Below are 22,078 nucleotides of genomic sequence, written 5' to 3'. Positions count from 1 at the left end.
GATTTTAATGTACCATCTCCAGATAGGCCCGCACCCCAAATCCTGATTCTATCAAGCTCCACTAGCTTGTGCAACTCACAGCCAAAAGTGGCGGTCATGGGCAGGATGATGTGAGTGGTATTTGTTAAGCACTTACCATGTCCCAGGCACTGTGCTAAGCACTGGGGTAGATACAAGAGAATCGGGTTGGACACCATCCCTGTCCCAAGCGGGGCTTCCAGTCTTAGTCCCCATTTTCCAGCTGAGGGAACTGAGGCCTAGAGAAGTGAAGTGACTTGCCCGAAGTCACACAGCTTACGAGTGGTGGAGGTGGGATTAGAACTCAGGTTCTTCTGACTCCCATGCCAAGCCACCACTTCTGAGAGAGCCAGGGTGTTCCAGAGAGAAGGCTCCTCACCACAAACTTGTGCTCACCACACTCTCCCCCTCAGCAGAGCCCGTCCCCCGCCCAACCTGACGTGTTTTCTACTGCCAAAGCTCCACTCCTGCATCCTGGCTGGACCCCTGGCCAAACGTGACAGACAGACAGACTGACGGAGACAGAGAAATGTAAAAGGAAGCCTTATCCTAGACTGCAAGTGGCTCAGGAACGGGGAATCTTGGGGCACAGCAAAAGGCCCCACTCTTGTGGAAATAGATGCTGCCCACTGGAAAGCCCGAATTCTCTTTATTTTTTAATGGTATTTGTTAAACGGTTCCTAACTGCCTGACACTGAGGTAGATATAAGTTCATAGGGTTGGACCCAAATGCTGTCCCACATGGGACTCACAGTCTTAATCTCCATTTTTCCAGATGAGGTGACTTGCCTAGAGATAAATAGCAGGCATGTGGCAATTCGAACCCAGGCCCTCTGAATAATAATAATAATAATAATGGCATTTATTAAGTGCTTACTATGTGAAAAGCACTATTCTAAGAACTGTGGAGGTTACAAGGTGATCAAGTTGTCCAATGGGGGGCTCATAGTCTTAATCCCCATTTTACAGATGAGGTCACTGAGGCCCAGAGATGTTAAGTGACTTGACCAAGGTCACACAGGTGACAATGGACGGAGCTGGGATTTGAACCCATGACCTCTGACTCCAAAGCCCGTGCTCTTTCCACTGAGACACTCTGCTTCTCTACTAGGTACCAGGCACTGTACTAAGCACTAGGCTACTGGAAACTCTCCAGATGTGACCCTGAGAGAGGGACCTAAACGTACAATAAGTATATTTATATGTGTGTAAATATATATATCAAAGTATATATATCAAAATATATACATTTTGATTGTCATCTCCTTGAGGTCAGGGAATTTGTATCTTGACCTTTTGTGCTCTCCCATGCACTTAGTACAGCGCTTTTCTCTCAGTAATAATAATAATAATAATGGTATTAAACATTTACTATGTGCAAAGCACTGTTCTAAGCACTGGGAGGATACAAGGTGATGAGGTTGTCCCATGTAGTGATCACAGTCTTAATCCCCATTTTCCAGATGAGCTAACTGAGGCACAGAGAAGTTAAGTGACTTGTCCAAAGTCACACAGCTGACAAGTGTCAGAGCCAGAATTAGAACCCATGACCTCTGGCTCCCAAGCCCTTGCTCTGTCTACTGAGCAACGTTGCTTCTCAGTAGGTGCTCAGTAAATGCCAATAATAATAATAATAATAATAATAATGGCATTTGTTATGTGCTTACTATGTGCAAAGCACTGTTCTAAGTGCTGGGGGGGATACAAGGTGATCAGGTTGTTCCACGTGGGGCTCACAGTCTTAATCCCCATTTTACAGATGGGGTAACTGAGGCACAGAGAAGTTAAGTGGCTTGCCCAAGGTCACACAGCTGACAAGTGGGGGAGGTGGGATTCGAACCCATGACCTCTGACTCCCAAGCCTGTGCTCTTTCCAGTGAGCCACGGTGGTGCAGGGAACTGAAGATAAATGTGGCCTACTGCATGGAGCCCAGGCCTGGGAATCAGTAGGACCTGGGATCTAATCCCAGCTTTGCCGCTTGTCTGCTGTTTGACCTTGGGCATGTCACTTCATTGCTCTGGGCCTCAGTGATCTCATCTGTAAAATGGGGATTAAGACTGCAAGCCCCAGGTGGGACAGGGGCTGTGCCCAACCTGCTTATTTCATTTCTACCCCAGAGCTTAATTCAATGCCTGGCACACTATAAGCGCTTAACAGATAATATAAAGGAAAATTGCTGTGGACAGTGGCTCGTGAGGTTGTATCCGCTCCCACGGGACTGACAGGATTTTGAATGGAAATGGTTGCTCCTACCCTCCTTGGAATAGGGGAAACGCAAGGGGGGATTTGTTATTAATTACAATGATAATAATAATAATAATGATGGTATTTGTTAAGTGCTTACTATGTGCAAAGAACTGTTCTAAGCACTGGAGAGGGATACAAGGTGATCAGGTTGTCCCTTGTGGGACTCACAGTCTTCAACCCCATTTTCCAGATGAGGCCCAGAAAAGCGAAGTGACTTGCTTAAAGTCACACAGCTGACAAGTGGCAGAGCTGGGATTAGAACCCACGACCTCCGACTCCCAAGCCCTGGCTCTTTCCACTGAGCCATGCTGCTTATTACGATAATAATAATAATAATAATAATAATAACATTAATAATAATTGTGGTATTTGTTTCATGCTTACTACGTGTCAGCAACTATACTAAGGGCTGGGGTCGATACAAGATTATCAGGTCCCAAACAGGACACCCATTTCATCATCATCAATCATATTTATTGAGCGCTTACTGTGTGCAGAGCACTGTACTAAGCGCTTGGCAACATATAGAGACAGTCCCTACCCAACAGTGGGCTCACAGTCTTACCCATTTGTAAGTAGGAGGGAGAACAGGTACTAAATCCCCATTGTACAAATGAGGTAAATGAGGACCAGACCGGGGAATTTAAGTGAGTTACTCAATGTCACACAGGAGGCAAGTGGCAGAGGCAGGATTAGAACTCAGGTTCTCTGACACCCAAGCCCGTGCTCTTTCCACTAGGCCACACTACTTCTCAAAGGATTGCTGCCGTCTGATCCAAAGATCCATTCATTCTTTCATTCATTCAATCATATTTATTGAGCACTTACTGTGTGCAGAGCACTGTACTAAGTGCTTGGGAAGTACAAGTCGGCAACAGATAGAGATGATCCCTTAATGGGAACTACTTCTACCTATTCAATAGGACATTATTATTATTATCATTATCATCATTCCGATTGGCAATATCTGCTGAAAGCTTTTGAGTCCCCTAAGGGATAAGTTCTTTCAGAATTGCTTCTCTTTTATTTATTTTATTTTTTTTTTTTGTCAAACAGAGCAACATGTTAGAAGTGTGCTTCATTACCATCTTGAGCGGAACAATAGCCGAGCTCAGTTTGATCAAATTGGTGCCATCTGTCTTGCCACAAAAGAGACACTGTAAATATGGGATATTATGAAATCGTGGAAATTTCTTGTGACTGTAGCAGATTATTTACCCTGAAGAAATGAGGATGGTTCAGCAAAGAGAAAGGGGAGAGTAATTTCATCCCCAGGAGAGTGTGATGGGATACCATAGCGAAAAAGGGCTGCGTACAGGTGTATGAAGCTGGCGATTAATTTAATTTTGAAGAATAGATCATCAGTAAAAGGCGATACTAAAGCAGATTTAGCACCGAAAATTTCATATTTCTTCAACAATAGAGCTGTGTCATTTTTCTGACACAAACCGATGTATAGAGATAAATTGCCTGTCATTTAGAGTGGAAGATACTGCTTAAATTGTATAGTAGGTGCTTATTAAGGTGTATAAAGGCCCACGTTTTGTCTGTCTGTTTCCTCTAGGTAATGTAGCTCATTCATAATGTAATTTTCAGGGATGTGCTGAAATAGCTAAATGAGCATGGAGGTTATTTATATGTTGGCACAGTGTGGAGAGCATCAGAAATTTTCAGGAAGATAGGTTGACAGGACTGAAATCCTGCTTATCCTGAAAACCCCATTCCATTTTCCACAGATATTTCTTCCCCAGCCCGGGACCTGGAGAAACTGGAAGCCACATGTATCTTAGAACAGTGCTTAGAACAGTGCTCTGCACATAGTAAGCACTTAATAAATGCCATTATTCATTCATTCATGTGTCCTCTCAGCTCCGGACAGCCCTATCACAGCAAACCTGGGGTGTAAAGCCAGCCCACACAGCTGGCTTTGGAAAAACCTCCTGGCCCCGGAGCCCTGGAGACAGAAGTCTCCTTGAGGGCCGGGAACCTCTGTTTCTAGTCTGCTGGCATCCCAAGTGTTTAGGGCAGAGCTCCATGCTCTATAAATGCCACCGCTGATGGTCCTGAGATCCTGATTTCAAAGACTGGAGGCGTCCTTTCTACCCCATGATCCCTGCCTTCTAACTTTTGCAATTTCCTATCAAGCAGGATGTAAAGTATGCCATAAATGTTTAAGGAAAAACTCTCTCTCTCAGGCATTCCACTGGGCTTTCTCATAATGATCACAGTGGATGGTCCCAAGATCTTGATTTCAGAGTGAGAGTGTCCCCGCTAGACTGGACTCTTGGAGGGCAAGGATCTAACTCAGTGCTTAGTGCAGTGCATGGCACAAAGGAAGCGCTTCCCAAATACCACAATTATAATTATTAACTCTTGCATTCTTCTGTCGTGCGGGATGCAAAGCATGCCATAAATGGTCAAGGAAAAGCTCCATCTGTCAGGCATTCAGATGGGATTTCTCATAAAGATCACTGTTGATGATTCTGAGGTCAAACAGTGTGGCCTAGTGGATAGAGGCCTTGGAGTCAGAAGGATGTTGGGTTCTAATCCCGGCTCCACCACCTGTCTGTTGCGTGACCTTGGGCAAATCACTTACCTTCTCTGTGCCTTGGTTCCCTCATCTGTAAAATGGGGATGAAGTCTATGAGTCCGCATGTGGGGCAGAGATCATGTCCAACCTGATTACCTTGCATCTATCCCAGTGCTGAGAACAGTGCTTGGCACTAGTAAGCGTTTAACAAATACTATCATTAATAGTAATGTTATTGTTGGATATTTTCCATAATCCAGCAGGATTGGCAGGGATTTGGGAATGAGAGTTGGTCGTCCCCATCTCACAAATTGTCAGTCCCAAAGTAGAGGATCCGGGCTCCCATCATCATCCCCTCATCGATCCTCTGTCCAAAGATTGTGTATCGAGCCCTGATCACTTTGATTGGAACATCTCCAGGAATCTTTCACTAGAAATTTCAAGATACTTATTATTCCCCGGCCCCTCAGATCAATCAGTCAATGGTATTTATTGAGCACTTGCTAAGTGCAGAGCACCGTACTGAGTACTTGGGAGAGCACACTTCAACAAAATTAATAGACACATTTCTCTGTCCATAACAGTTTATATTCTAGAGAAGTCAGAGCATTTCCAAGTGCAGGGATTTGCAAGAATGCAACCTTTTTATGGTATTTGTTAAACGCTTACTTTGGGCCAGACACTGTACTGAGCGCTGGTGTAGATACAACCAAATTGGGTTGGACAAAGTTCCTGTACCACATGGGGCTCACAGTTTTAATCCCCATTTTCCAGATGAGCCTAACTGAGGCCCAAAGAAGTGAAGTGACTTGTCCAAGGTCACACAGCAGACAAGTGGAGGAGCCGGGATTAGAACCCAGGCCTGTGCTCTATTTACTAATAATAATGACGATGGCATTTTGTTAAGCACTTACTATATGCAAAGCACTGTTCTAAGCGCTGGGAAGGTTACAAGGTGATCAGGTTGTCCCACGGCGGGTTCACAGTCTCAATCCCCATTTTACAGATGAGGTAACTGAGGCACAGAGAAGTTAAGCGACTTGTCCAAAGTCACACAGCTGACAATTGACAGAGCGGGATTTGAACCCATAACCTCTGACTCCAAAGCCGTGCTCTTTTCCACTGAGCCACACTGCTTCTCTAAGCCACGGTTCTCCTCAATTATGGGAGAAACAGGTGTTTTGGACAGAGAAGGAGCGATAACCTGTTGGATTTGGTGAGTGCTTTGTAGAAGAGCAATACATGTAACACAACGGGGATTTATTTTCTTTTCAAGTTTCAGTTTCAAATAAAAAGGGCAACATACCTTGGGCGGGGAGTAAAATGCTTTTAGGCAAGGATCCTGCAGCGTAGTGAGTTCTCCCGGCTTCCTACCCCAGGGCAGTCCTCCAGAATGTTAGCCGGCTGGTAGCCCATCCGAAAGTAATCGCGGACAAGAAGAAAGCCCATTTGGATTATTTTTCTGCCTTGTTGAATTTAAAGAGCAGCTAGCTAATTGGACAAAAGTAGCTATAAATATTCAGACAACCAAGCCATTCCTGTCTGCCCCGAACCCTTCAGTTAATTGACTGTGGCTGAGATATTGTTGAATAGCAAAGTTGGCTTCGTGCTACAAAGTTTCCTGCACTAATTTGAATGCAAATGTCAAAACTGGGAGGGAGGCGAGCCGCTCACCCCAAGAGCTGCATAATGAAAACAACTTTAAACTGAGATAAATCCACCCCAAGAGCAATCATTTGACTTGGGAATTTATTTTTCTTGGTCGTTAGGGGTAACTCATAGCTGGTGCAGTTGAGGAATGATAATAACAATAATAACTGTGGTGTTGTCAAATGCCTACAATGTGCTAAGCACTGTACTAAGTGCTGGGGTAGATGACCAGGGCCCACATGGGGTTCACAGTTCAAGTAGGAGGGAGAACAGGCATTGAATCTCCATTTTACAGATGGGGACACTGAAGCCTAGAGTGACTTACCCAAGGTCACACAGTAGACAAGTGGTGGAGCTGGGATTAGAACCCAGGTCCTCTGTTTCCCAGACCGGGGCTGTTTTCACAAGGCTCTGCTGTTGCTCTATCAGAGTCCTCTGTGTAAAAATGGTCTCAGCAAATTGTGTGAAGGAGCAATCAGTCTGTTCCTGAATTCTACTTCCCGAACGCTTAGTACAGTGCTCTGCACACAGTAAGCACTCAATAAATATGAATGAATGAATGAATGAATGAATTGGCCCCTGGCCCTAACCTTACCCCTACCCACCTAGACAATAGAGACAATAAAGACAATAAGCAACTCTTTATTGTTGAATCATACTTTCCCAAGTGCTTAGTACAGTGCTTACTAATAAATACAATTGACTGTATGAATGAATGCATGAATGCCTCCATGCTGAGCAGTGGTTCCCTCAATTCCCCCAATTATTATATCAATCAATAGTATTTATATATTGCTTTCTGGGTGCATGGCACTGTATTGAGTGCTTCCAGAGCTTAGAACAGTGCCCAGCACTTAGAACAGTGCTTTGCACATAGTAAGCGCTTAATAAATGCCATCATTAGGAGAGTACAGTTGGTACTGCCACTGTGGCCTCAACGCATCCAACAGTCTCTCACTGGTCCAAACAGTGGTCCAGCTTGTTGCAATGGTGCTGATTGCTAAAGAGTTTTCCATTCTCTGGGATGGAAAGGCAAGAGGAAGCATTGGCCAGCCTCACTCTTTTTATAATAATAATAATAATAATAATAATATATGTTAAGTGCTTTGTATGTATGAAGCACTGTTCTAAGTGCTGTGGAAGATACAAGGTAATCAGGTCAGACACAGTCCCTTTTCGACATGGGGCTCACAATCTAAGTAGGAAGGGAAGAAACAAAGGCATAAAAAAATTGTGGCTTGCCCAATGTCACACATCAGACAAGTGGCAGAGTCGGGATTAGAACCCAATCCTCTGACTCTCAGGCCGAGCTCTTTCTACTAAACCATGTTGGTTCTCTAGCACAAAGATTAGGGGTGGACAATGAGCTCAGCCCCTTTTCCAACAGCCCAAGGGTTAAACAGAAATGTCAGAGGGGATGTGAGTATGACCAGTATTCTCAGCCCCTTTACCCTCATCTTTATTTCTAGAATTTTATTATTCCAGAAGGATTCATTCAATTAATTATGTTAAAGTGTAATTTTGAATGTTTATACCTATATTACCCCTGAGAACTTTAACATCCTAGAAGTAAATGTCATCCGCTGGCCTATCAATTAGAATAATTGTTTGAAACATTTACATTTTCCTTTCTGAGACATAGACCGAGATGAATCGGCTGAAATTTACTTTAAACATTTTGAATAAAGATTAGGATCCTCTTCCAGGCAACAGTCACAGGCTCCCATTAAGGAATTCTTCAGCTTGTTGAAATGAATAGATGACTTGGGTTCCTCTCGGTGGACAGAAAATGAGGGGGCAGACCATCCAATAGCAGTGAAGGTCAAATGGAACATTTTGAAAGCAAATTTCTCATTCTCCCTGAATGGAAGCCTGTTTAATGTTGTCTTTAGATTTTCATTTGTATCCACCCAAAGATCACATTGACTCACTTGATTGAACAGTGAGAATGTGACTCTTATTGCAGTAGCAGAGTTTGGCCCTTTAGATAAGACCCACAAATTTCACTCACGTTGAGTTTCCGCCTTGGCACCAATCATTTCCAAAAGCAGAGATGTGTGGGGAATGTAACACCTCTGGAACTCGCTGCATTCAATTAAGAGCTTGTGAAAGTCCGTCAGAAACTCAGGAGTGATCCATTGATCAATCAATCAATTGTATTTATTGGGTGCTTACCATGTGCAGTGTGCTATACTAAGCGCTTGGGAGGGCACAGTATAACAGAATTGGTAGATCAGTCAATCAATCAATCATATTTACTGAGCGCTTAATATGCGCAGAGCACTGCACTAAGCTCTTGGGAGAGGACAATACAACAGAATTAATCAATCAATCAATCAATCATATTTATTGAGTGTTTACTGTGTGCAGAGCACTGTACTAAGTGCTTGGGAAGTACAGGTTGGCAACATATAGAGACGGTCCCTACCCAACAGTGGGCTCACAGTCTAGAAGGGGGAGACAGACAACAAAACCAAACATATTAACAAAATAAAATAAATAGAATAGATATGTACAAGTAAAATAAATAAATAAATAGAGTAATAAATATGTACAAACATATATACATATATACAGGTGCTGTGGGGATGGGAAGGAGGTAAGCCAAACATGATCCCTGCCTGTAACGAGCTTACAGTCTAGAGGGAGAGATGGACATGAATATGAATAAGTAATCAACAATATCTAATTTAAAGATATGTAGCTAAGTGCTATGGGGTAGGGTTTGGGGAAAATATCAAGTGTCCAAAGGTCATAGATCCAAGTGTAAGGGGGACACAAGGGCTTTAACCATGGAAATCCTCTTGGAGGAGAGGTGCCCCTGAATAAGGCTTTGAAGGTGGGAAGAGTGGTCGTCTGGTGTTTATGAAGCTCCAGACTGGGGAGAGGATATGGGAAAGGGGTCGGCAGTGAGATTGACGAGATCGGGGCATAATAAGTAAGCAGGCTCAAGAGGAGCAGATTTTGTGGGCTGGATTGGAGTACATCAGTGAGGAAAGGTAGGAGGGGAAGAGTGGATCGATTGCTTTACAGACAACAGTAAAGACTTTCTGTTTGATGCGAACGTGGATGGGCAACTATTGACAGCCTGCAGAAACGTGTGCTGCCCACAACAAGCTTAAAGGTGGATGTGTGGTGTTGAACTGCGTGTGAAGGAAACACAGGTTTCCATAAAAACAATGTGACCTCATGGATCTCGTGGTCCTGGGAGGTAGAGGACCTGGCTTCAAAATCTGCATCCAACACTGGAGTGCTGGGTGACCTCTCTGGTTGCGCTGAAATAGTCTCTGTCCTATCAGGAGTCAGGGAGATGAGGTATATGGTCTCTCAGGAGTCCAGCCAGCCCTTGGACTTTCAAGTCAGGACCCATCCCCTCACACTCATGTGAAGGACGCTGTCTGGTTTGATTTAGAGCAGCCATTATGCCTGGCACGTAGTAAGTGCTTCACAAATTCCACAGTTATTATCATTATTATATGAGGCAGGGCTTCGAAGGTGCAACTTCCCATCAAGAAAGATTTACTTGAAGGTCTCAATGGCTTTGGAATTAGATTCATCTTCGCGAGGTGCTCACGGAGCCAGGGTGTGTAGAAATTGATGCTCCACAGCTCTGCATCTTGTCTGGGTACTGAAGGATGTAGGTGTTAGTGCCAAGAGAGACTGCATTCATTCTGAGAAATGGTCCCTCCTGGGCTCTCAGGGGAGAGCCCGGGGGCTGCTTGGGCCCTCTCGACTCCCAGTTTCCCCTCCTCTCCCCCGCCTAAGCGACTTTCCGTATCCGGCGCCGCCAGCTCCCAGGGACGGGAATCCGTGATTCCCGTAAGCCAAATTTTTTGCTCCAAGATGGCCAGGCAGTGGCTGAGCTGGGGCTGAGGCCTCGTGGCAGTTTTGAGGCCTAACCATGGCATAGTTGTGTGGTGCAGCTGTGACTGAGGCTTACCTACGGCCGAGGCTTTTATTCATTCATTCATTCAATCATATTTATTGAGCGCTTACCGTGTGCAGAGCACTGTACTAAGCGCTTGGGAAGTACAAGTTGGCAACATAGACACATAGACAAGTGATGTCACTTGTCTGGTCTAGCCATGGATGTGGCCCAGATGGGGCCGGGGCCTAGTGTCCATTACGAGGCCCAACTCTGACTACAGCTGTGATACCAGTTTAAACTTGCTGTGGCATCTCTATTACACTGTGCTCTCCCAACTCTCTATATTGTACAGTGCTCTGCACACAGTAAGCACTCCATAAATATGATTAATTCACCGTGGGCTAGCTGTGACTGTGGCTCAGCTTTGTCTATGTTGCCTAGCTATCGGGGAGGCTTTGATGATGGTCATCTGGTGTAGCAGTTACCCGTGATCTAACTGCGTGTGGGGTCTAGCACCAATTATGAGATGCAGCTGTGTCTGTGGACTGACTTTGGCTCGGAGAGTAACTGGAGACACTGACGAGAAGCAGACTTCCAGTTCTCCGCACCAAGGTCGGTAACATAGACTTCATCCCATGGGTGACCAAGGGCAGAGCTGGCTGGACACTCAAGCTTCACTGTGGATTTAATTGGGTCCTCCCCATGCCTTCAAAATCTGGCGGGTGAAATGGAGCATGAAGCAAGCTCACATTTATGATGGCAGCAAAAAAAAATATTGGCAGTAAGGCATTAATTTTATATGTAAAAATCGATAATTGCTGTGGTGACATTTGAAAATAAGTCTTTAAAAGAGTTTGCTTTGTTCTTAATGTTTCTGCAGTTTTATAGCTGGAGGGTTAAAGTGATTGCTTTTAACGATACCTCCATTTGGTGCTGTAACTATCAAGGCATAAGTCCCCCTCCCCCCCCCCCCCCCGCAAGCGTGTTCTAAATGTCCGAATTATCTCCTGCAGAAGATTTTTGGGTGTGAAAACTTCTCATCTGTTTATTTTGTTCAGATTATTCCAGTGAGCCTCCCAAATACTGTAGAACACAGTTGAAAAAGCAAACCTCACTAGGGTTCTGAGGAATTTGTTTCAATGGGAATTGAAGATCTCTAACATGGTTTATAATACACCATTGGCTTTCTATACATAAAATCAGGGCTTTGAGACAGATGGCTTTATCAAGTAAAGCCCTCTCTTCTACTTGCCCACAAGGAGCCTCAGATCCTTATGCTAGTAACTATAACAGCTAGAGTGTTAGGAGAACATGGACGGTTGCAGAATTTCCTTATCCCACAGAGTCCCTTGCACAGATCCTCATCATCTCGCTCCGGTCGAGAAATTCTGCATCCCGGAGAAACAGGGGAGGCACCAGAGAAAATTCTGAATATATTTTCTGCTTCGAAAAATGAGAAGGCAACTGTGGACTTGCTGTGTGATTTCAAAATGTAGAATTCCATTTTTCTCCAAGCATGTGTCCCTGGCGTGTGTTATTAATCAGTTTCTCAGCAACAGCAAGCAATTAAAGTCTGAGCTGCTGAGATATTTTTATGTGATCGCGTCAGTGGCCCTGTGAGAGCCTCTTCAGGCCTATGTAGTACCTTTAAGATTTAGATAATCTTTAAGCAGTTGTTGATGCCTTCTGCCATAAGAAGAGAATTGCTAACTTTGTTGACTTTTCACAAGAACGATGTAGCCCTTTTTTTTATTTGTATCTTTTTGTATGTGTTTTTTATTTTGTATTTGTTAAGCGCTTACTATATGCCAGGCCCTGTACTAAATGCTAGGGGAGATACAGACTGTAAGCCAATTGGGCAAAGTCCCACATGGGGCCCATACTCTTACAAAGAACTGTACTGAGCACTTGGGAGAGTACCATAAAACAGAGTTGACAGACAATGAGCTTCCAATCCAGAGGAATTCCTCTGGACTGATGAATGCCTCTCCCCAATTCCCAAGGGTCCGCTTACCCAACCGTGCGTTGGCTGAAAAGATTTGACCCAAATCTGGGCCTGTAAATTCTTTCCCAAGCGGAAGCCCGGCTCAGGAAGTTTATGCCCGGAGCGAAATTTCACGGCCAGGTTCTAAGAGCTGTGGAAAGGCTCCTAATGGAAATGCCGACAAACCCTCAACCCTCCCAACTACAGCGGGGCTGTTATAATTATGCTAAGTAATTCTTGTAATATATTACATTTGGCAGGGAAAAAGAATAAGGATGAGGATTCACTACCTGAATGCCCACCTTGAACAAGGTTGCTAATTATCGGAAAGAATGTGCCCAACACATTAGCTGTCTGGGGTGTTCTCTGAAAGATCCTTTCTCTGACTGGATGGAGGGTGTAGTCTGCACTTCATGCCAGGAAGCTAGACCTGATTAGCTGCCGAGGTCACTGCCATTAAGAGATTTAAATGGCAACCTCATCCGGGTGCCGGAACACACCTACACCAGAAGCAGGAGGGGTTCCCTGAAATGAGGATAATCATATCATAGACATAATGATAGCATTTGTTAGTGCTTACTATGGGCCAAGCACTGTTCTGAGCGCTGAGGTGGATTCAAGCTAATCAGGTTGGACACAGTCCCTGTCCCACATGGGGCTCACAGTCTTCATCCCCATTGGACAGGTTAGGGAACTGAGGCATGGGGAAGTGAAGAGGTTTGCCCCAAGGTCCCACAGAAGAAAAGGGGCAGAGGTGGGATTAGAATGCAGGTTCTTCTAGACTGTGAACCCGTTGTTGGGTAGGGACCATCTCTATACGTTGCCGATTTATACTCCCCAAGCACTTAGCACAGTGCTCTGCACACAGTAAGCGCTCAATAAATATAATTGAATGAATGCTCTGTCCACTAGGCAACACTGCTTTGTTCTGGTCCCTTAAAGTATGAATGAATGAATGGTATTTGTTAAGCACTTACTATGTGCCAAGCACTGTTCTAAGCACTGGGGTAGATAAAAGGTAATCAGGCGGTCCCATGTGGGGCTCACAACCTTAATCCACATTTTACAGATGAGGTAACTGTGGTACAGAGAAGTCAAGTTACTTGCCCAAGGTCACACAGCTGATACGTGGCAAAGCAGGGATTAGAACCCATGACCTCTGACTCCTAAGCCTGTGCTCTTTCCACTAAGCCACGCTGCTTCTTAAAGTAGTGTCAAAGCCTCCTTCTTCACCATGTCAGAAATCATTCCTTGTTGGGAGATGAGTGACCTCCCTGGTTTGCCCTCCCCCTGTACCCAGGAGGATCGATCACAGTTTATTTGTTCTCAGGGTGGCTCTTGTCAAGTGCTTTTCTCATCTCAAAAGTAACCCAACAGTCAGGTATCAGTGAGGACATGACCATTAGCATTTAGCAAAGTTAATAGTAATAATAATAATAATTGTGATGTTTGTTAAGCTATTACTTTGTGCCAAGCATTGTTCTAAACTCTGGGGTAGATACAGGGTAATCAGATTGTCCCACGAGGGGCTCACAGTCTTAATCCCCATATTACAGATGAGGTAACTGAGGCATAGAGAAGTTCAGTGGCTTGCCTAAGGTCACACAGCAGACAAGTAGCAGAGTCAGGATTAGAACCCACATCCTCTGACTCCCAAGCCCGTGGTCTTTTCACTAAGCCATGCTGCTTCTCTGTGAAATTAAACTCTTCTCTCCTTTTTCTCTGGTACCAAAATGATTCCCATTGTTTCAAACCTCAAAGTTCTTTGTGAATGACTAGTGTCATTACCAGACTCTAAGCTCGTTGTGTGCAGGGCATGTGTCTTTAGTGATCTAGTGTACTTTCCGAAATGCTTAGTACAGTGCTTCACACGCAGCAAGCACTCAGTAGATATGGTTGAATGATGACTGAATAGTGAAAACACACTGACAGGGGTTTTCTCTTTTAAATATGTTGTTACAAGAGAGAGTATGTTGTTCTGTGTTAGTCACAGAACTGAGATCTGCAGACTCCAACTCTTTAAAATCAGTCAATCGATCAAACGGTTTAGACAGAGACCTCCAAATGGGTCAGGGACTATGTATCACCTGATCAATTTGTATCCACCACCAATGCCTAGAACAGTGCTTGGCACATAGTAAGCAGTTGATAAATATCACAATTATCAATCCATTAATAATATTTATCGAGCACCTGCTGTGTGCAGAACACTACTAAGGTTTGTGAGACAGTACAGTAGCCTAAGTAGACATGATCCCTGTCCTCAAAGAATTCACATTCTAGCAGTGGATACTCAATAAATTGCAGACAAGAGGAAGAAGAGAATGGAAACGTGGCCGTGTGGATGAGTAAGTTCTTTTATAGCAGAGTTTGAGTTGTATTGTGGAGAATCCATTCAGGAGCTGGAGGCGGAAGTGTGGAGGTGGTAATCGTTGGGGGATGTTATCTGAAAGAAGAAAAAAATAAATCTGGGAAACTTCCTGAAGAAGCTTCCTGAGGAGGTGGGGTTTTGGAAGGATTTTGGAGATGGGGATAGCTGTAGTTATAATATCTGTGGTATTTGTTAAGCGCTTACCACATGCAACACCCTGAAATAAACCCGGGGAAGATACAGGGTCATCAGAGCTGTGGGTACAGTCCTTGTCCCACAAGGGGTTCTCAGACTATGGAACAGAGAAAACAGGATATTGAAGCTCCATTTTTCAGGTGAGGAAACTGGGGCCCAAAGCAGTTAAGTGACTTTCCCAAGGTCACAGAGCAGGCAAGTGACAGAGCCGAGATTAGAATCCAGATGTCCGGTGGTTGGCAAATTTAAGTGGGAGAGAGTTTCAGGTTGGAGGAAGGGGAGAAGCAGTGTGGCTCAATGGAAAGAGCCTGGGCTTGGGAGTCAGAGGTCATGGGTTATAATTCCAGCTCTGCCACTTGTCAGCTGTGTGCCTTTGGGCAAGTCACTTCTCTGTGCCTCAGGTACCTCATCTGTAAAATTGGGATGAAGCCTGTGAGCCCCCCATGGGACAACCTGATCACCTTGTATCCCTCCAGCGCTTAGAACAGTGCTTTGCACATATCAATTTAGCATAGCATAGTATTTGCGTTTAACAAATACCATCATTACAATTATTATTATTATGTGAGCTGGGCATTGGAGATAGGAGGCTGAGAACAAGGCATACAGAGCTACAGAGGAGCAAAGAGTACATGCTGGGGTATCATGGGAGAACAGAGTGGAGGTAGAGAGCTGTAAAATCCCCTCTAGATTGTAAGATTATTGCGGGCAAGGAATGTGTCTGTTATATTGTATTCTCCCAAGCACTTAGTACAATACTCTGCACACAGTAAGCACTCATAAAAACGATTGATTGATTGGTGTTTTAACATCATTTCTTTTCTGTCAATTATTAAGCGCTTACTGTGTGCCAGGCACTGTTCTAAGCGCTGGGGAAGATACAAGCTAATCAGGGTAGACACAGTCCCTGTCCCACAGGAGGCTCACAGTCATAACCCCGGCTCTGCCAGTTGTCAGCCGTGTGACTTTGGGTGAGTCACTTCACTTCTGGGCCTCAGTTACCTCATCTGTAAAATGGGGATTAAGACTGTGAGCCCCCCGTGGGATGACCTCACCTCCCCAGTGCTTAGAACAGTGCTTTGCACATAGTGAGCGCTTAATAAATGCCATTATTATTATTATGATCCCCATTTTACAGATGAGATAACTGAGGCACAAAAAAGTGAAGTGACTTGCCCAGAAGACACGTGGCCAAGCCGGGCTTAGAGCCCAGGTGCTTCTGACTCCCAGGCCCAGAGTGGAAAAGCGGAAAGAGCATGAGTTTGGGAGTCGGAGGATGTGGGTTCTAATCCCAGCTCCGCTACACGTCTGCTGTGTGACCTTGGGCAAGCCACTTCAGTTTTCTGGGCCTCAGTTACCTCATCTATAAAATGAGGATTTAGATTGTGAGCCCCATGCGGGACAAGGACTGCTTCCAAGCTAACAATCTTGTCTCTATCCCAGTGCTCAGTACGGTGCCTGGCTCATTCATTCATTCAATTGTATTTATTGAGCACTTACTGTGTGCAGAGCACTGTACTAAGTGCTTGGGAAGTACAAGTTGGCAACATATAGAGACGGTCCCTACCCAACAGTGGGCTCACAGTCTAGAAGGGGGAGACAGCGAACAAAACAACATATTAACAAAATAAAATAAATAGAATAAATATGGACAAATAAAATAAATAGAGTAATAAACCCATACAGACATAAATACATATATACAGGTGCTGTGGGGAGGGGAAGGAGGTAAGGCGAGGGGGATGGGGAGGGGGATGAGGGGGAGAGGAAGGAGGGAGCTCAGTCAGGGAAGGCCTCCTGGTGGAGGTGAGCTCTCAGTAGTGCCTTGAAGGGCTTGTGGCTCACAGTAAGCACTAGAAAATACAAAGAAGAAGGAGAAGAAGATGGATTGTTTGATTGAGGCAGGTGAGCAACTCTGAGCTTGTGGTCAGGCCAGGGGGAAGCCCCGCTCGGATTTCTCCCCTCCTACGGCAGGGCAGGCTTCACTGCCAACGATCACGCTACCCCTCATGTTGGATCAACATGGATGGAAAACACACCCGCTCCATTTTGCATGCAGTTGCCATGGTAACTGAACCATGTGTGACCCAAATTAATTTTCTACCAGCCAAACTTGGGCCCCTGTCAGTTTTTTCTCATTCTGTTAGGGATAAGTAGGTGCGATTAGGGGGAAAAAAATAGCCAAAGAAAGAAAAAGAAAAAAAAAGCAGGGTGGTGATATCCTCTTTCTTCTTGACAGTAACAACCAAGCTTCTTTAATGAAAAAAATATGATTGATTAAGGAGATTGGAGAAATGAGCTATTCCAAGCGCAGAGTCAGGATAAGAGGACTGCTTACCGGAATAATTAGAAACCTCATTCTGATCATCCTGATAGTTTGGATGGGAGGCAAACGTTGCCTCCCATTCCCTACCCCCCACCCCAACCTTCATTCATTCATTCAATCAATCATGTTTATTGAGCGCTTACTGTGTGCAGAACACTGTACTAAGCGCTTGGGAGAGGTCAATGCAACAAAGATGGTGGACACATTTCCTGCCCACCGGGAGTTTACAGTCTAAAGGGTGAGAAAGACATTTAAATAAATTACTGGTACGTACAGGTTTACAGTCTAGAGGAGGAGAAAAACATTTAAATAAATTACTGGTACGTACATATGTGCTATGGGGCTGAGGGTGGGATTGAATATCAAGTGCTTAAAGGTCACAGATCCAAGTGCGAGGATGCCACAGAACGGAGAGGAAGTTGAGGAGGGTTTAGTTGGGAAAGGCCTCTTTTTCTCAACTCACTTTCTCATCTGCGTCACCTCTGTACTTGGATCTGTGACCTTTAAATTATATATTATATATTATTTATTCATAGAATGTCTGTCTCCCCCTCTAAACTGTAAGCTCATTAAGGGCATGGAACCTGTCTGCTCATTCTGTTGTATTGTATTTTCCCAAGTGCTTAGTACAGGGTTCTGCACATAGTAAGCCTTTGATAAAAATGATTGATCGATTGATATATGGCTAAGGCTTTGAAGGTGGGAGAATGGTGGTCTGCCTTGTATAAAGCAGGGGTTAGTAGCAGGGCAAGGGAGGTTGAGAACAAGGAGTCGGCGATGAGATAGATGCTATTGAGGCACTGTGAGAAGTTGGGAGAGATAATAATAATAATAATGGCATTTATTAAGCACTTACTATGTGCAAAGCACTGTTCTAAGCACTGGGTAGGTTATAAGGTGATCAGGTCATCCCAGAGAGGGCTCACAGTCTTAATCCCCATTTTACAGATGAGGTAACTGAGGCCCAGAGAAGTTGAGTGACTTGCCCAAAATCACACAGCTGACAGTTGCCGGAGCTGGGATTTGAACCCATGACCTCTGACTCCAAAGCCTGGGCTATTTCCACTGAGCCATGCTGCTTCTCTAAGATAGAAGTCTTTGGTTACCTTTCCAGAAAATTTAAGTTATTTCAAGATCATCCTTTGTTAAGTCCTAGAAGTAGTAGGCTTCCGAATGGTAATTGATAAATACTGTGACATTCCCCCTTTTCCTCCTTCTCTACACTCCCTCTTTCTCCAACTCCACACCAGACCCTTTCATCCATTTTGAACCCATTCCCTGTGTGGGCCACTTTATTTGCACTTCAGTCTGATGTCACTGACCCATACTGCATTAGGACATCCATTTGCTTTTCCTAATAATAATAATGATGGCATTTAAGTGCTTACTGTGTGCAAAGCACTGTTCTAAGCGCTGGGGGGATACAAGGTGATCAGGTTGTCCCACGGGGGGCTCACAGTCATAATCCCCATTTTACAGATGAGGTAACTGAGGCTCAGAGAAGTTAAGTGACGCACCCAAGGTCACACAGCAGACATGTGGCAGAGCAGGGATTCAAACCCATGACCTCTGACTCCAAAGCCCGGGCTCTTTCCACTGAGCTCTTTCCACTCCATCATTTCTCCCCTTCTACTTTATTTGACTGTCTGTCTCCCCCTCTAGACTATAAGTTCCTTGAGGGGAGGGATCATGTCAACCAACTTTATTGCATCACACCCTCCCGAGCGCTTAGTACATGCTCCACAACCGGTAAGCGCTCAATTAATTCCATCACTTGATTGATTTATTACCCCTTATGGACAGCGCCTATTCTCGACCCCAAGGAGCTTTGCACTGTAATGGGGAGAGACAGATGTGGAAATGTTGACTATCTACTGTTGTATCATACTCTTCCAAGTGCCTGGTATACTGCTCCACAAACTGTAAGCACTCAATAGATACCACTGATTGATTGAATACATCTGATGCACAAGGCATGTTCCTTACCACAAGCAGTTTACACTATCATGGGGAGAGACAGACATGGAAATGTTAATTACTATCTGTTATACTGTACTCTCCCAAGGGTTTATTACAGTGTTCTGCATTCAGTAAGCGCTCAGTAAAAGGGATTGATTGATTGATGCTGACTAGTAATCAGAATAAATAACTGGCTGTCCGGTTGAATATTTATCGGAACATTCAATTGCACATTCAGTGCACACACACACCCATTTATACACACACATATTTAGGCACCTTGGGATATTCAGAAATCCCTACAGAATGAAGTCGCAAACAGTTTCATTAGATCTGCCTGAGAGTGAAGACACGTGAGGTGATTTGCTCAGTATCCTGATGAATCGCTCTGTTGTGCCAAGCAAAGTCAAATCGTTCCACGTAGAGAGTAGAGGAAATGAGATCTACATACGGAATGCTACCTCCTGCACTTGTTTACGTTCCTTGCCGATTGGCCTGGGCTAGAAACGGGAAGCCAAAAAGATTAATGAGTCTAAAGTATCAGGTGCAGGCTCTCTGCGAAGACACCAGGTCCCAAGAAGAATTATCCGCTCTCTTCTTCAGAGACTGATCAAATCGGCATGGAAGTGAAATTGCTTTCCCCAAGGGATGGTGGATGGTACCTGAGCCACCCACCCATTACACCGGATGCCTCAAAGATCTTTTAGATGAGTTGGTCTTGGGCAGAGAACGTGTCTGCTAACTCTGTTGTCTAGTCCTTTCTCTAGCTTTTAGTTTCCCTCTCAGTGTTGCACCTGGAGAGTTTCCAGTCCTCTACCAGTCTTGAGCATGGGAGGGAGAGTCAAGCAGAGGCCTACCCATTCCTAACTTGGGCTAGCCAGAGGAAGGCAATCTGCTTCAAGTCAGAACTCACCCGTGCTCGGCGGCAGCATCATGGAAGAGGGTCGAGGGCGGAGACTCAAGTTTACCGCGTGGAAGGCGGCGATGGTAAACCACTTCCAGATTTTTACCAAGAAAACTCTATGGATCCACTACCAGAATGATTGCAGATGGAGGTGGGGTGTTCTGAGAGAGATGTGCCCATGGTGTCACTTTGAGTGAGAGATGACTCGACGGCCTCGACGGTGTACATGGTAAACACTCATTAAGTCTCATAGATTGATTCATGACATTAATAATAATAATAGTAATAATTGTGGCTTGTGTTAAGCACTTACTATGTGCCAGGCACAGTAATAATAATAATGATGGTATTTGTTAAGCGCTTACTATGTGCAAAGTACTGTTCTAAGCGCTGGGGGGGATACAAAGTGATCAGGTTGTCCCACATGGGGCTCACAGTCTTAATCCCCATTTTACAGATGAGGTAACTAAGGCTCCGAGAAGTTAAGTGACTTGCCCAAGTTCACACAGCAGACATGTGGCAGAGCCGGGATTCGAACCCATGACCTCTGACTCCAAAGCCCATGCTCTTTCCACTGAGCCATGCTGCTTCTGAGTACTAAGCACTGGAGTGGTTACAAGCAAATCGGGTTGGACACAGTCCCTGTCCCACGTGGGGCTCAAAGTTCCAATCCCCATTTTACAGATACCCAGAGAAGTGAAGTGACTTGCCCAAGGTCATACAGCAGACAAGTGGCAGAGCCAGGATTAGAACTCATGACCTTCTGACTCTAAGGCCTGTGCTCTATTCACTATGCCATGCTGCTTTAACTAGACAGCGAGCTCACTGAGGGCAGGGAACGTGTCTGGCAATGCTCTTGAATTGCCCCTCCCAAGCACTTAGTACAGTTTTCTGCACAAAGCAAGTGTTCAATAAATACCTCTGATCCATTACATTATATTATACACTCAGTGAGGGCAAGGAACACATCTACCAACCTGGTTGTACTCCCCTAGTACAGTGTTCTGCACAGATTATGTGACAGAGAAGCAGTGTGGATTAGTGGCAAGAGCATTGGCTTGGGAGTCAGAGGACGTGGGTTCTAATCCCACTTCCGCCACTTGTCTGCTGTGTGACCTTGGGCAAGTCACGTAACACCTCTGTGCCTCAGTTCCCTCATCTGTAAAATGGCGATTAAGACTGTGAGCCCCACATGGGACAACCCAATTGTGTTGTATCTACCCCAGCGCTTAGAACAATGTTTGGCACATAGTAAACGCTTAACAAATACCATCATTATTATCATTATTATTGTATGCTCAATAAATTCCAGTGATTGAAGTAACACCAAAACCTGGCATTGAAGAAATGCACATCTCCAAGCCCGACATTGCCCTGTCAGCCAAATCGCCACAGGTCCCACCAGGCCTTCAGGACCATTCCACATCCAGCCAAGAGTCTAACAGGAACAACAGTCCATCTGTCAGGGAAACTCAGATGGAAGAGGGTATATTACTCGTTGGAAGTGGGTATATTCCTTAGTATTCACTTCAAGCGCTTAGTACAGTGCTCTGCACACAGTAAGTGCTCAATAAATACGATTGATTGATTCCTCAATGGAAGCATATATATTTCTCTATCGAAGCATGTATATTCCTCGACAGAAGCAAGTGTATTCCTTGACGGAAGGGAGTACATTCCTCAACAGAAGTGTATATATTCCTCGAAAGAGGTGGGTATATTCCTCGACAGAAGCATGTATATTCCTCAACGGAAGCGAGAACATTCCTTAGCGGAAGCGGGTATATTCCTTAATGGAAGCAGATCTATTCCTCACTCAACACTGATGGGAGTTGCGTGCTCATGTCGAGCAGAGAAAGTGACCAGCAAAGCTCTCATCCCGGCTCTGCCACTCGTCTGCTGGGTGACCCTGGGCAAGTCACTTCACTTCTCTGGGCCTCAGTTCCTTCATCCGTAAAATGGGGGTTAAGACTGTGATCCCTGTGTGGGACGCGGATTGTATCCAACCAGCACTTAGAACAGTAC

The 22,078-nt window shown here is 44.8% G+C and overlaps 1 protein-coding gene across 21 annotated transcripts in view; it reads left to right on the top strand.

Moving 5' to 3' along the window:
* The window catches only part of NRXN1 (neurexin 1), a 683,270-nt gene that overhangs the window by 146,305 nt on the left and 514,887 nt on the right, over positions 1–22,078 (top strand). The window lies entirely within an intron of this gene.

This window comes from Tachyglossus aculeatus, chromosome 9 (genome assembly GCF_015852505.1).
Source record: "Tachyglossus aculeatus isolate mTacAcu1 chromosome 9, mTacAcu1.pri, whole genome shotgun sequence".
Classification (NCBI taxonomy): Eukaryota; Metazoa; Chordata; class Mammalia; order Monotremata; family Tachyglossidae; genus Tachyglossus; species Tachyglossus aculeatus.
The sequence above is the reverse complement of the archived record's forward strand: the minus strand, read 5'-3'. Positions and strand labels throughout refer to the sequence as shown.